At 36.5% G+C, this 15,320-nt stretch overlaps 1 protein-coding gene across 1 annotated transcript in view; it reads right to left on the bottom strand.

Annotated features, from left to right (window-relative positions):
• Positions 1–15,320, bottom strand: part of LOC126485031 (synaptic vesicle glycoprotein 2B-like) — a 280,668-nt gene that overhangs the window by 170,364 nt on the left and 94,984 nt on the right. The gene's annotated exons all lie outside the window — the stretch shown is intronic.

Here is a 15,320-nt window from a genome sequence, read left to right as displayed (position 1 = left end):
ATGCAAAAACATATAAACTACAAACTTTTTCTCTCCCTTGCATACTGGTATACTCCAGAAAAGGTTACTTAACTTAGTTCCGTGTGATAAAAATGTTTTAAAAAGCTCTGTATACTGTCTGAAATTAATAACTCATATAATAAAATTAAATCTAAACATGTAACAGTTAAATGAAAAGCTGGGAAATCACTGAAATAATAGACTCTATTAAAAAAAAAAAAAAAGCCAAATAAACTCAGGTAGCCAACGTATTCAATAATCACTTCCTGGAAATAGGTAGGGAGATTGGTGTGAATGGTTTAAGGGATAAAGCAGGATACATGCATGCACATGCAAGAAGCAATACCAATGAAAGACACACACAGTCAAATCACAATTACTACCTGCTTTGGAAGACATAAAGAATATAGTTTCTTCCCTTAAATAAAGAACTTTCAAAAAATTCATAATGTTGCAAGTAAATTAGTAAAATCCTGTTCTTCAGATAAACACAACAGTCTCAGTTACAAATGAACCTCATCACTATTACACTATATTTCAGGATAGACTGATATTTGCTTGACATATGCTGTTGTCAGGCCCTTTTGCAAGGAAGGTGGTAGGACAGATATTAATAACTGCTGATCAGACTCACTGATTACCTCCTCCTTGTAGATTATATACACAAGGACAATCACACACCTATCATAAAACAAAATGTGATGTGTGTTTTTTAAGTTAGGGCTATTTTGAAATAAAAATAAATAGGTAGAATTAAACAGGTAGAATTTTCACAGCAATTTTATTTCTACATAGAGGCCTATACTTATCTCTGCTTCTCTACTCAATTACTACCAATGTTAAGGCTCTTATCACATTTTACAACCAGCCTTGAAGACCATCCTCATAGAAATCTGCCACCTGAGCATAGCTTTCAATAATTTAAATGTTCTTTAACAGTTGCATAAACCACACATTTTGACACCAGAGGCAACTCATCACTTAATGTAAAAATCATAAAGCATCTGTTCTCTCACTTTTTCATCAACTTTATGCACCAAATCATCAGTAATGACTGAAGGTCATCCATTTTGTTCCTCATCATGCATATGCATGTTCATATGACCATCTTTAGAAGCCTTCACCCATTTCTATATCATCTCATTGCTTGTAAGTGTTAAGCAGTGTGGTTTATGCAACTGTTACAGAACTTTTAAATTAAATAAAACTATGCCCAGGCAGCACATTTGTATAAGGACAGTATTCAAAGTTGGTTGTACAATATGATAGGTGCCTTAATATCTGTAGAAACTGTGTGGAGAAGAAGATTATAGAACACTCTTTCACCTAAAAATAAAACTGCTGAGAACAGTCTACTTGTTTTATTTTTATTTCAATATAGTACTTAATAGAAAAACACCCTCATACTTAGGAAGTCTCAGTTTGGATATTGAAAGGGTCTCACCATACAACAAGTCATTATTTAATTTACAAACCAAATTACATAAAATCTGAATGACAAATTAATGCCAGCTGCTATTCTCTGTCACTTAACACAACCATCTGATTGTGCAATTTACAGTATTCAATAGTAACTCAAATACTGTGGTCCAAGGATCCTGCTGGTAACTGGTTTTCATCCTGTCTAACTAAAAGGATGCAGAGTGTAACAGGAAGTGTACAAAGCAAAACAGCAGCCTCAGAATGGGGAGCAATAACTACTGCTGTACTACTGGAATCAATATTGGACCATTCTTGTTACGAATTAATGATTTTCAAACCCACACCTCATCATCCAAATTGAAAGCATGACATTCCAATACATAGAAGAAAATTCCAAACACCATCTCCACAAGTTATACAGTCTGCTGACATCCTACTCCCGTTTTGGGGCACCACTATCCAACCCCCATCCTACGCACAGTGTTCCTCCTCTTCAACCCCTCATAGCACCCTGAACCTACTTAGTTAACCTTTTCAGCCTATCACATCATCCAAAAATCCCTACCAACATTCCACAAAATCCAGAGTCAAAACAATCCCAGAACACTGTTGTTAACTTCTCCATCAAAATCCTCAGCCGCACAGAAGTTTCAGTCCTATCCAAAGGCCTCACATTAAGCCCTACTCCCAGAATTAGCCCTTCTCCCACTCCGTTCAGTGGAAACACTTCTTTGCCACCAGCCCCTCCAACCAAAGCCAATACAACCCCAACATTGAAACTTGCCTGTCCTAATTCATACTACCATCCAACCATAACACTCCCACCTAACCATTCCCTAGTCACCTTCCAGGAATTCCCAACTTCTAATCTGGCCTCACCATTCTTCCCCAGGTTCTTCCCTAAGAACAACAATGTTTCAACAGAAGAAAGGACTGCACTTCGCAAAGTAAAAACGGATCCAGACCTCATCATTCTCATGGCAGGCAAAGATCCCACCACTGTTGTGATGAACCAGAGCAACTACCTGGCAGAGGGCCTCTGTCAGATGTCTGACAACTCCACCTACAGGCCTTGCCACAGTGATCCCTCCCCAGAAGTCCAACACAACTTCCAGTCCCTGCTGAAATCCTTAGGTCCTTCCCAGAATCTCTCCCCTGAATCCATCTCTCTACTCACCCTAACAGCAGCCCACACACCCATCTTCTACATGCTCTCCAAAATCCACAAAACTAACAATCCTGCGCACCCCATAGTGGCTGGTTACAGTGCCCCTATAAAAAGAATCTTAGCCCTTGTTGATTAACATCTCACATCAATTGTCCAGAACCTAGCCTCCTGCATTAAAGGTACCAACCACTTACTACACCAGTTCTCCACTATTCCCACACCCTTATCTCCTGGATCCCTACTCGTCACTGTTGATGCAATCTCCCAATACATCAATGTCACTCATGCCCATGGCCTTGTCGTGATTGAACACTACCTATCCCAACGCCCTGCGTATTCCAAACCCACCACTTCATTCCTCATAGACCTACCCAACTACTTCCTAACCCATAACTACTTCACTTTTGAAGGGAAGGTATAAAAACAAATTTGTGGTGCAGCCATGGGCACCCGCATGGCATCCCACTATGCCAACCTCTTCATGGGTCACCTAGAGGAAGCATTCCTAGCTTCCTAAAACCCCAAACCTCTGGTCTGGTTCAGGTTTATCAATGACATCTTAATAATCTGGAGCAAGGCCAGGATACCTTATACTAATTCCTCAACACCTTCTCTCCTATCCACCTCACCTTGTCCTCCTCCACCCATCATGTCACCTTCCTAGGTGTTTATCTCCTCCTCTAAGATGACTCCATCCTCTCCTCGGTCCACATCAAACCCACCAATCACCAACAGTACCTGCAATTTGACAGCTGCCACCCCTTCCACATAAAAAAACCTCTCCCATACAGCCTGGCCATCAGTGGTAGATGCATCTGTAGTGATAAGAACCCTCTCGCCCAGTATGCTGAAGGCCTCACAAAGGCCTTTGCAGACAGGTAATACCCTCCAGATCTAATTCACAAACAGATCTCTCATGACATATCTTCACACGCACACACCTGATCCTCACACCCATCCCAAGGAAACCACAAAGACGCACCACCCTTGTCACCCAATACCACAAAGAACTGGAACAAGTGAACCATGTCCTTCATCAGGGCTTTGTCCTGAAATGAGGGACATCCTACCCAAGATACTTCCAACCCCTCCCATAGTGGTGTCCCACTTCCCACACAACCTCCACAACATCCTACTCCATCCCTATGCCACTCCCACCCTCAATCTTCTGTGGAAGACCTAGGTGAGTGACCTGTCCAATATATCCACCTAGCACCACCTATCCCAGTCCTGTCACAGGCTTATTCTATCCCATGAGAAGCCAGGTCACGGTGAAATCAGCCATCTTATATACCAGCTCTGCTGCAACCGCTCCACAGCATTTCACATTCGTATGACACTCAACCAACTGTCAACTAGAATTTAATGGTCACCATCAAACTGTGACCAAAAACAAGATGCATCCCCCAAACCCTCCCTGCCTCCAGCCATCTCTCACCCCAGTACACTCACCATGGGCCAGGAAAGAGCTGGCAGTCAACTGAGCACAATGTAGAGAGACAGGCGTGTGTGTGCGAGTGAGTGCAAATGTGTGTTGGTGTGCGTGCTTTCCTAACAAGCTTGAAAAAAAGAAGTTAATTCTGAAAGGTAGCAAAGCTGTACCTTATGTTTGTGTACATACTGACAATGCAGCACTTCCGCCTTTCAGTGAGTCGCCTCCTTCATTCCTAAATAATTCCGAATTCTCTACCAGAACTTTCCGTACATTATGATTTGCTATTACACAATAAACAAGCAGAAAGAGTTCTCTGCACTGATCCTGTAAGTATTATAATAAAGCCCAATGGAGAAACTTATAATTTGAAAATGTAAATAAAATTTTCTTGAAAATTAATAACTGATTCTCTGCAAATGGAATGTCACTGAACTTAGGCTACAGAATTCTATATTCAGATCAAACCATCAGAAATAATGACAAGGTCAAATCAATAAATGAAACAGTATTTTCTAAATTCTTAGGTTTTTATATAGGCAGGAAACTGAACTGGAAAACTCACATCACAAATTTTATACATTTAAGGTCTGCAACTTTTGCATTATGGATAATATCAGATTTTGGAGATGGAAATGTCAAAAAGGGACTTACTTTTCAAATTATATTCTGGGGTAGCTTGTCAAAAAGGGCATTGCACTGGTGGAGCTGTCATTTGTTATCAGGTGATTCATGTGAAAGGTTTCGGATATGATTATGGCTGCACAATGGAAATTAACAGACCTCGAATGCAGAACGACAGTTGGATCTCGACACATGGAAAATCTCGTTTCAGAAATTGTTAGAGGATTCAATATTTCAAGATCCACAGTGTCAAGGGTATACTGAGAATACCAAATTTCAGGTATTACCTCTCGCCACAGACAACTCAGTGGCTGACAGGCTTCAGTTAATGACGGAGAGCAGTGGCTTTTGCGTAGGGTTGTCAGTGCTAACAGACAAGTAACATTGCATAAAATAACCACAGAAATCAATGTGGGATGTATGACAAACATATCCATAGGGACAGTGCAGCAAAATTTGTCATTAATTGGCTATAGTAGCAGACGACCAATGTGAATGCCTTTGCTACCAGCACGGCATTGCCTGCAGTGCCTCTGCTGGGCTTGTGACAATATTGGTTGGACAACAGACTACTGAATAACCATGGCCTGGTCAGATGAGTCCTTATTTGAGTTGGTAAGAGCTGATGCTTTGAGTGTGGCACAGAACTCATGAAGCCATGGACACAAATTGTCAACAGGCACTCTGCAAGTTGGTGGTGCCTCCATTATGGAGTAGGCTGTGTTTATATGGAATGGAATTGGCCCTCTGGCCCAATTGAACCATCCATTGACTGGAAATGGTTATGTTCAGCTACTTGGAGACCATTTGCAATAATTCATGGACTTCATGTTCCCAAACAACAATAGAATTTTTAAGGGTGACAATGCGCCATTTCACCAGGCCACAATTGTTCGCAACTGGTTCGAAGAACATTCTGGACAGTTCAAGCACATGATATGGCCACCCAGATCACCCAACATGAATCCCATTGATTATTTATGGCACATAATCGAGAGAGAATCAAAATGCAAAGAAGTGGGATATGGAAGTACAAAGGGATGAGATATACTTAATTTCTATTAGGCTATAGACACAGCAATAAGGAAAAGCTCATTTGGCAGTACAGTTGAAGAAGAATGGACATCTCTAAAAAGGGCAATCACAAAAGTTGGAAATAAAGCCATAGGAACAAAGCAGGAAACTGTGAAGAGACAATGGGTAACAGAAGAAATACTTCAGTTGATTGATGAAAGAAGGAAGTACAACAATATTCAGGGAATTTCAGGAATATGAAAATACAAGTCACTGAGGAATGAAATAAATAGAAAGTGCAGGGAAGCTAAGACAAAATGGCTGCATGAAAAGTGTGAAGAAATCGAAAAAGAAATGATCATCAGAAGGACTGACTCAGCATATAGGGAAGTCAAAACAATCTTCAGTGACATTAAAAGCAGGGATGGTCATATTAACAGGAATTCCACTGTTAAATGCAGAGGAAAGAGTGAATAGATGGAAGTAGTACACTGAAGGCCTCTGTGAGGGGGAAGATTTGTCTGATGTAATAGAAGAGGAAACTGGAGTTGATTGACAAGAGATAGGGGAACCAGTATTAGAATCAGAATTTAAGAAAGTTTTGGATGACTTAAGACCAAATAAGGGAGAAGGGATGGATAACATTTCATCAGAATTTCTAAAACCATTGGGGGAAGTGGTAACAAAATGACTATTCATGTTGGTGTATAGAATGTATGAGTCTGGTGACACACCATCTTACTTTTAGAAAAATATCATGCACATAATTCCAAACTCTGCAAGAACTGACAATTGCGACAATTATCATACAATCAGCTTCACACCACAAGCATCCAAGTTGCTTACAAGAATAATATATATAAGAATAGAAAAGAAAATTGTGGATTCGTTAGATGGTGATAATTTTGGCTTTAGAAAAGGTAAAGGCACCCGAGAGGAAATTCTGACGTTGAGGTTGACAATGGATGCAAGACTGAAGAAAAATCAAGACACATTCACAGGATTTCTTGACCTGGGAAAATCACACGACAATGTATTGGGGTGCAAGATGTTTGAAATTCTTAGAAAAATAGGGGTAAGCAATAGGGAGAGATGGGTAACATACAATATATACAAGAGCCAAGAGGGAATAATAAGAGTAGTTGACCAAGAACAAAGTGTTCAGATTAAAGAAGGCGTAAGACAAGGATATAGTTTATGGCCCCTACTATTCAATCTGTACATCAAAGAAGCAATGATGTAAAGAAAAGAAAGGTTCAGGAGTAGAATTAAAATTCAAGATGAAAGGATATCAAAGATACAATTCGCTAATAATGTTGCTATTGTGAGTGAGCAAGCTGGGATACTTTTTACTTCCCCTCTTGTTTTGCCATCTGCCTCCTTAAAATTCATTTTTTTACTTCTGATTAATTACTATTAACATATGTGAGTGTAATCTGCATTTTCATAAAAGAGAAAGGTTGGCCCTCAGTTTTAAAGAATTTAAAACCAGATCTAATTTTGTGTTTAGTTTTATGTATGTAATTGATTTTCTAATTTATTTTGACTATTCCTAGTTAGTATCTTTCATTATAGGGTACATTCAGTAATTGTTTTGTAACTTAAATTCTATTGTTGACTTATAAACAAATATAAATTCTATAATAAATGTTTGGAAGATGAAACGCTAGCATTCTTTAAGTATTTATTTGCCTCTATTTGAAAACATGTTAGCAAAGCCAGCCCCTAATTAATTCCAAAGTAATTAACAGTTTTGTCAAAAGTATTGTTTGTGTAACTATACATGTTAATTTTGTGAGTTAAATAATTCAGCTTAACCCTTGCAGTAGAAGAAACTGTTAAAAGAACCAATTTTTCGATGTATTCAGGTAATTTAATGAGTTAAGCTTTAATTGTAATTTCTGTAAATTTAACTTCAAACAATGTGTAGTTTCAATATCTATTACTGTGAGGATATATAAGGGCCCGATTTTTGGTCCTGAGACAGTCAGTCCATGACCAAGTTTCAGACGAGGAACCTGTATTGGTTAGATCAACAACAATGCATCCGTGAAATAAGTGTAACACATTTAGGTCATGGGTTAAAACAATGACAGTGTCTGCTCCATACATACCTTCCTATTCTTCAGGAAATGTGAACTTTGTGGTTAGGTTTTTACTGCTCGTAGATGTTCAATAGCAAATTACGGTATCAATATATGGAGGTTCCCCTGAAAACTATTAATGAGGCTTATCGAAAGTTAAACAATAGTGCACTGGCCTTATTACATGTGAATTTGGGGAGTTGTGAAAAGTGAGAGTAAACAACTGTGAAATGCAAATTTGCACCTGTTGGCTGCATCATTTAAAGTTGTCAGTGTTGTACTTCCACACCTCATTTTTAGCCAGTGTAGCAACGCAGTACTTCGACACAGAGGACAATTAACGAGTAAATAAAGGAGGCAAACTGTCACAAGGTGATATGACTTATACTGTTCCTCACTCCACCTTAGAGTGACTCAGATAGAAGTGAAGTATACAGCTACAAAAATAAGGCATTTACCTCTTGATGTGAAGAATTCAATAGAATACAAAAAAATTAATTTCAAATACAGACTGAAATCATATCTGCTTGACAACTCTTTTATTCCATAGAAGAACATTTGAATGTGTAATAAGTGTAGTTTGTGTGTGTGTGTGTGTGTGTGTGTGTGTGTGAGAGAGAGAGAGAGAGAGAGAGAGAGAGAGAGAGAGAGAGAGAGAGAGAGAGAGAGAGGTGGGGGGGGGGGGGGGGGGGAGGGCGGGAGAGAGAGGGTAAGTGTGTATGATTAAATTAGATTAAATGAACTTATCATTCCATCAATCCATATTGAGGATATTCTTGCAGATGTGGAACATATTTTGATATTAACAAAAAATGCAGAAGTAATAACAGACACAATACAACAACTGATTCTATTTCTGAATCGATCAGTGGAGAAGGAGTTTGACTCTAGCAAGTGTTTCAGGCACCTCTTAAACTGAACTTTATCTATAGCTAAACATTTTATGCTTACTAGAAAGTTACTGAAAATGTGTGTTTCTGTAATGTTAAATTGAGAATGTCTAGAATTAAGATCAGTTTATTTATTTATTATTTATTTTATTTATCCATCTGTTGACAATAAATATTGTATGGATGTTGTCAAGGGTACATGTAAGCCATTTCAAAGAAATGGGACACAAACAACATATATACGTAAAAAAGTACAAAACAAAATAATACAATGAAGTTAATAATAACACAAAGAAATTAATATAGCCTATATACATCCCTGCTTGTTATTTTAAATGCATAGTCTGTTTTTAATAAGGCTTTAGTTTTGTCCTCCCTAAACGGCAAGTCCTTATATACACAACACTGCTTAAGTATATATTTACATCACACAACAGCTGTCCTTTAAGTATGTAAATGTAATGAATGATTAGGCACAGATAGACTATTTTCCATTTCGCCTTTATAAGTATCATCAGAAAAAATTTATTGACCTACATAGTCATTTACAGAACAGTTAGCATGTTGTTGAAATAAAGTGGTATAATGGTATCCACATAAGTGAATGGCATTAGCCATACAAAGATGTATGTAATACATTAACTTTGTAAGTGAATATTCTGGCACCACAGCTCTCAGCATGTTCAGTGTCATAATACATACTTACACATATGATCCATGATGCAAATTATAAGTTTAAGTAAACTAAGTCAGGTAAGTACTCAGTATAATTTTCTGCCAATCAACTTTGTACATTATAGATATACACATACTTGATATCTGTAAATACCACATTGTAAATAATTATTTCTTTATACTACTTCCCTCTCTTACTGCCTCATGAGATGAATGTCATCAATTCTTCAAACACTATTGTATCTGTTAGCCTTCCATATTTTAAACTCATTTCCTGGCTTCTATTTTGGATTTTATTGAACTCTTTTGCTCAAGAGACAGAGGCAGATCATCATATGCATGCTCAGATAAAATATTAGCATAACAAATTCTTACAATCAGGTCAGATTTACCAATGGAAGATATGGAATATCAACAGATGTCATTATTTTTCGGTCAGGCAAAGTACTACCAGCAAGGAAATATAGCATTTCAGTGGACCAAGTCATCAGTCTTCTGACTGATTTGATGTGGCCTGCCACAACTTTCTCTCCTGTGGCAACCTCATCATCTTAGAGCAGTACTTGCACAGAACATCTCCAATTGTCTGTTGGATATACTCGTAACTCTGTTTTCCCTTCCAGTGTTTATGCTTTACAGCTCCCTCTGGTAGCACAAATTTAATCCCTGATGTCTTAATAGTGCCATACCATCCTGTCCCACCTTTCTACATATTCCTTTCTTCATAGATCCTGGAAAAACCTCTTCAATCCTTATGTTACCAGTTCCCTTAATTTTCAATATCCTTCTATAGCACTGCATCTCAAATGCTTTAATTCTCTTCTCTTCTGGGTTTCTGACAGTCCATGGTTCGCTTCCATACAATGGTATGTTCAAAACAAGCATTCTCAGAAATTTCTTCTTCAAATTAAGGCCAAAGTTTGAAATTACAAGACTTCTCTTGGAAATGTACACACTCTTTGTCTGTGCTAGCCTGCTTTTTATGTCCTCCTTGCTTCATCCATCATGTTGTTTTGCATTTAATATAGCAGAATTCCTTAATTTTATGTCATTCATGGTCCTCAGGTTTGGTGTTAAGTTGATCTGTAATCTCACTTCTGCCACAAATTATTTTCACCTTTCTCTCAATCCATATTTTGTGCTCATTATAATGTCATTCCTTTCAACAAATCCTGTAATTTCTCTTCAGTTTCACTGTGGATATGAATGTTGACGGCAAATCTTATCATTGTTATCCTTCCACCTTGAGTTTAATCCCATTCTTGAATCTTTCATTTTCACCATTGCTTCTTTGATTTACAGAATGAATAGGAGCAGTTGTGACAAAGCATGTGGATTCTTTCCAGCAGTTACATTTTTTCTTCTTTCATTTTTTTCCCATGTGCCTTCAGCAATGTTATTTTTATGACGCGCACAGTACCACAAATTTTGAATATTATATCAGGGCTTAGCCAACTTAGCTTTATTATCCATTATACGCATTTGGTTGGTTAGACTGCATTGATGTATTGTATTGTATTGTATTTATTGGTCCAGTAAATCTTACATGTACAGTACAGCACATGAGATATTGGACAGGTGAAAGTATATCTTACAATTAAAACACTTTAGAAACTAGAAAATTATGTTCACAAAATTTTACAGCACTTCATATACAGGGCAAGTCAATGTGTAAGTTATAATTAAACAACATTAGAAACTTGAAGTTTACAACTGAATACATGTATAAGCCAATATTAAAGATTACAGTATTTGCATGATCCTCACTTAGGCTCTAAGGATTTTTGAGGAACTCTTCTACACTATGAATTGACATGTACACTAGAGAATTACTTTCACAGAATTTTACTTCATATACTGGGCAAGTCGGTATACAACTTATACTTGAACCCCATTAGAAACTCGTGAATTACATCTGAATGTATTTATAGGCCAGTATTAATGGTTACAGTATTTGCATAATCATCACTTAGACTCTCGAGGATTTTGGAGGAACTCTTCCACGCTATAAAAGCAATGTGTCAACAAATATTCTTTTAATGCTGCTTTAAAATATTTTACATCAGTCTTTACTTTAATTTCTCTTGGTAATTTATTGTAGATAATTTTTCCATGGTGTAATGTTCCTTTTTGGCACAAACTGGTTTTTGCATGGAGTACATGAAAGTTAGTTTTCTGTCTTGTATTATGATGATGAACATTTTCATTTTTGGGGAGGATACTAGGATTTGTTATTGTATATTTCTTTATAAACATTGCACTTTCAAATAGGAAAATAATTGGAAGGGGAAAAATCCCCATCCTTTTCAATAACGGTCTACATGGTTTGTTCCTTTTTATTCCAGCCATGATTCTTACTATTCTTTTTTGCATCCTGAAGAGTTTTAGGCAGGACGGCGAGTTACCCCAGAAAGTGATCCCATATTTTAGGACAGAATGTATATTAGAATAGTAAACTGTCATTAGACAGTCCTTATGACAGCAGTTTTCTAGCACTCTCATTAAATAACACATGGTACTTAGCTTCTTTAATATGTTGTCAATGTGAGTTTCCCATCTAAGATTATCCTGTAGCCAGACCCCCAGAACTTTTGTATTAGGCACACTTCCAATATCTGTGTCTGACATCTGAATTCTTATATCCTTTTCAGTGTTTCTCTTGACATTATGAAAATTTAATGCTACTGTTTTACTTTTATTTATTATTAGTTTGTTTTGGTTGAACCAGTTTACAACATTTGTTAATGCCTCAGACAGTCTTGTCTGTAGTATCCCTGCAGTCTTCCCACTGACTAATATGCTTGTGTCATCTGCAAACTGGATAGTGCTATGGTACTGGTTGGTTGATGTTAGGTCATTTATATATATCAAAAATAGGATGGGGCCTAGTACCGAGCCCTGCAGTACTCCATATTTTACTGCTTTATAATCAGAATAGTGTCTTGTTGATTTATTTTCTTTGTGAAAATGTATTTCTACTACTTGCTTGTGGTCAGTAAGATATGATCTAAGCCAGTTGTTAGGCATACCTCTGAGACCAATTCTTTCAAGCTTCTGCAGCAATGGGGTGTGGTCTATGATGTCGAAAGCCTTAGACAGATCAAGGCATATGCCAGTTACTTTTTGTCCACTATCAATTTTTTCGAGTACTTCACCCAGAAATTCATATATTGCTGTTTCTGTTGATCGGCCTTTCCGGAAGCCATGTTGGGTTGTGGAAAATATTTTGCACTTTTCTAGAAAATCTAGCAACTTCTTATGAAAAAATTTTTCTAGTATTTTCGAAAATGTAGATAGCAAGGCAATAGGTCTATAATTGGCTATGTCTTCTTTCATACCCTTTTTGAACAGTGGTTTCAGTTTCACTGTCTTTAAGCAGGAAGGAAAGACTCCATTTGTTAATGAACTGTTGAAAATGTGGGCTAATGGTATTGCAATGAGGTCACCCACATTTTTAATGACATAATTTGGAATCTCATCCACACCTGTTGAAAGTTTTGTTTTTAACTCTCTAATTGATAGTATAATTTCCTTAGGGTTGGTTGGAGTAAGAAATAGGGAGTTGCAGTTTCTATTCTGATTTTATGGTGTTGTCGCAGGATTTTTATTTGAAGATTTTATGTCAGAGAGTAATTTTTCACTAATATTTGCAAAGTATATATTAAAAGCATTGGCTACTTCTTCTGGATTTGTAATTTTTTTGCCATCTTGGATTACCTGGAGATTTACATTTTGGGAGGTCTCATTTCCTACTTGTTCTCTGACTATCTTCCACATGGCTTTCATTTTGTTCCTGGCCATTTTTATATGGTGATCATTTGTTGTTTTTTTAGCTTCTATGACTTTGTGAAGCACTCTCTTATAATTCTTGAAATACACCAGAAATTCTTCTGTAACATTTTGTGTTTTTGAGATTTCATAAAGTCTCCTCTTTTCAGCACATGATATTTTAATGCCTTTCATCAGCCATGTAACATTTTTTTTTTTTTAATGTTTGGTTTTTAACTGGAAAAGAAATATTGAAATAAAGGGAGAATATTTCCATGAACATGTCAAACTTTTTACATGTGTCCTCATAGTTGTCTATATCATTCCATGTTTCTTTTTTTAGTAAGTGCCTGAAGTGTTCTAGGTTGTGCATGCTAAAATTTCTACCTTTTCTTGTCATTTGTTGTTCAGTATTTCCTGCAGTCTCTACTGGGAATTCAATAAACTGTGCATAATGACCACTGAAACCTGTATTCATATTTCCAGATTTGTATAAATATTTATCTGTATTTATTAGTATCTGATCTACAGCACTGCTTGACGATTTGGTGACTCTGGTGGGGGATTTGATAGTTGTATGTATATTGTAGGTTTTTAATAAGGCCTCAAGGTTTAATCTGTCTTTTGAGTCCTTGTTGAAATCTATATTAAAGTCACCACAAATGATGGTTGTTTTACCAACTATTTTTATACTGTTAAGTGCCTTCTCAAGACTTTCAATGAAAGTAGTTATGTTTCCATCTGGGTTTCTATATATGCAAATAACAATTATATTTAAATTTGTCAGTTGTGTAGCGGAAATTTCGAAGTTTTGCTCTTCCCCTAGCTGGTTAGTGAACTTTAAATTATCATGTTTGACGTCCTCTCTAACATATATGCATGTTCCTCTGTGCATGGAGGTTTTCCTACAAAAAAAGATGAAAGGGTAAAGCCCTCTATCCTTGTGTGATGTAACATATTTTCTGATAACCAGTGCTTGGGAGGAACATGTCAATCATGTATGTGAAAAAATATCTCGGGTGGCATATCTTCTCTTGAAACTAAGAGAGGTAGTGAGCTTGGAGTACCTCAGGGTGACATACTTTGGGCTATTCCAGTCACATATTTCATATGGTCTTATTATATGGGGGCACTCCCCTCACATCAAAAACGTATTGAAATTACAAAAAAAAGTCATACGTATAATATGTAAAAGAGGTCATAGGGAGCACTGTCGTCCTCTTTTCTCCAGACTCAGAATACTTACAATTATAAATTTATACATCTATGTGTCTGTACTCTATATTAAAAATAATATTTCAGAATTTATTGCCAGAAAGGAAATACACGAACACAACACCAGGGCGAACGGTAATTTAGACATACCGCGCCACAGATTAGCGAGAACAGGAAATTCCCACAAAGTTAACCCACTCAAAATGTTCAATAAACTGCCAATTCATGTTCAGTCTATGGATACAAATTCTTTTAAAATTAAGTGGTACAGCTGGTTGTCAGATCATCCATTCTATGACATTAAAGAATTCTTTGAGATGCCTGAGGAGAATATAAGCATTTAAAAGTTGTCTGTAGTTAAACATATTATTTTGTGCTGTGGTTAATCGTGTGTAATTACAAAGTTTATACTATAAACAATAAAATACCTTATTATATTAGATTATAAGATAGCTTGTTGCGTTAGCTTTTAAAAGCTATCCTTTGTAATTTGGTACACTGCCATGCTTCAAATGTATTTATAATGTATTGACAGAAGTTTATTTTGTTATTCTGTATGTACTAGTACATCTTGTATGACGAAGCCAATATCATTGTAAAATGATCTATGGTGAATAAAATTCTTGAAATTCTTGAAATACTTAAAAACTGTACTAATTACAAATACCAGTAATTTCAAACAACATCGTTATCTTTGTTCATTGCTCATATGTAAGCATATACCCAACTGCTAGCTTTCAGAAAAATTAGATCAAAAGCAAAAATAAATAAATGAATTATCTGTACTGCTAATGCTGGAAACTTTTGTTCTCAATTAGTTTCTGAGTAATTAACATTTTTCACTAAAACATTACTACATAATTCAGTAGCAATTACTGTTGTACCTAAAAGTTCACTTTCAGAAGAATCTTTCCTCACTGTTCAGTTAATGAAGAATGTAAATCTTTAATTGTAATTTGTAAACAGACAGCAAACAACAATAGCTGAATGTAGTGCTAATTATTGTAACCTTATAAAAGAGAGTTTGC

This window comes from Schistocerca serialis, chromosome 6 (genome assembly GCF_023864345.2).
Source record: "Schistocerca serialis cubense isolate TAMUIC-IGC-003099 chromosome 6, iqSchSeri2.2, whole genome shotgun sequence".
Lineage (NCBI taxonomy): Eukaryota > Metazoa > Arthropoda > Insecta > Orthoptera > Acrididae > Schistocerca > Schistocerca serialis.
Note: the sequence above shows the minus strand (reverse complement) of the source record. Positions and strands in the feature narration are given on the sequence as shown.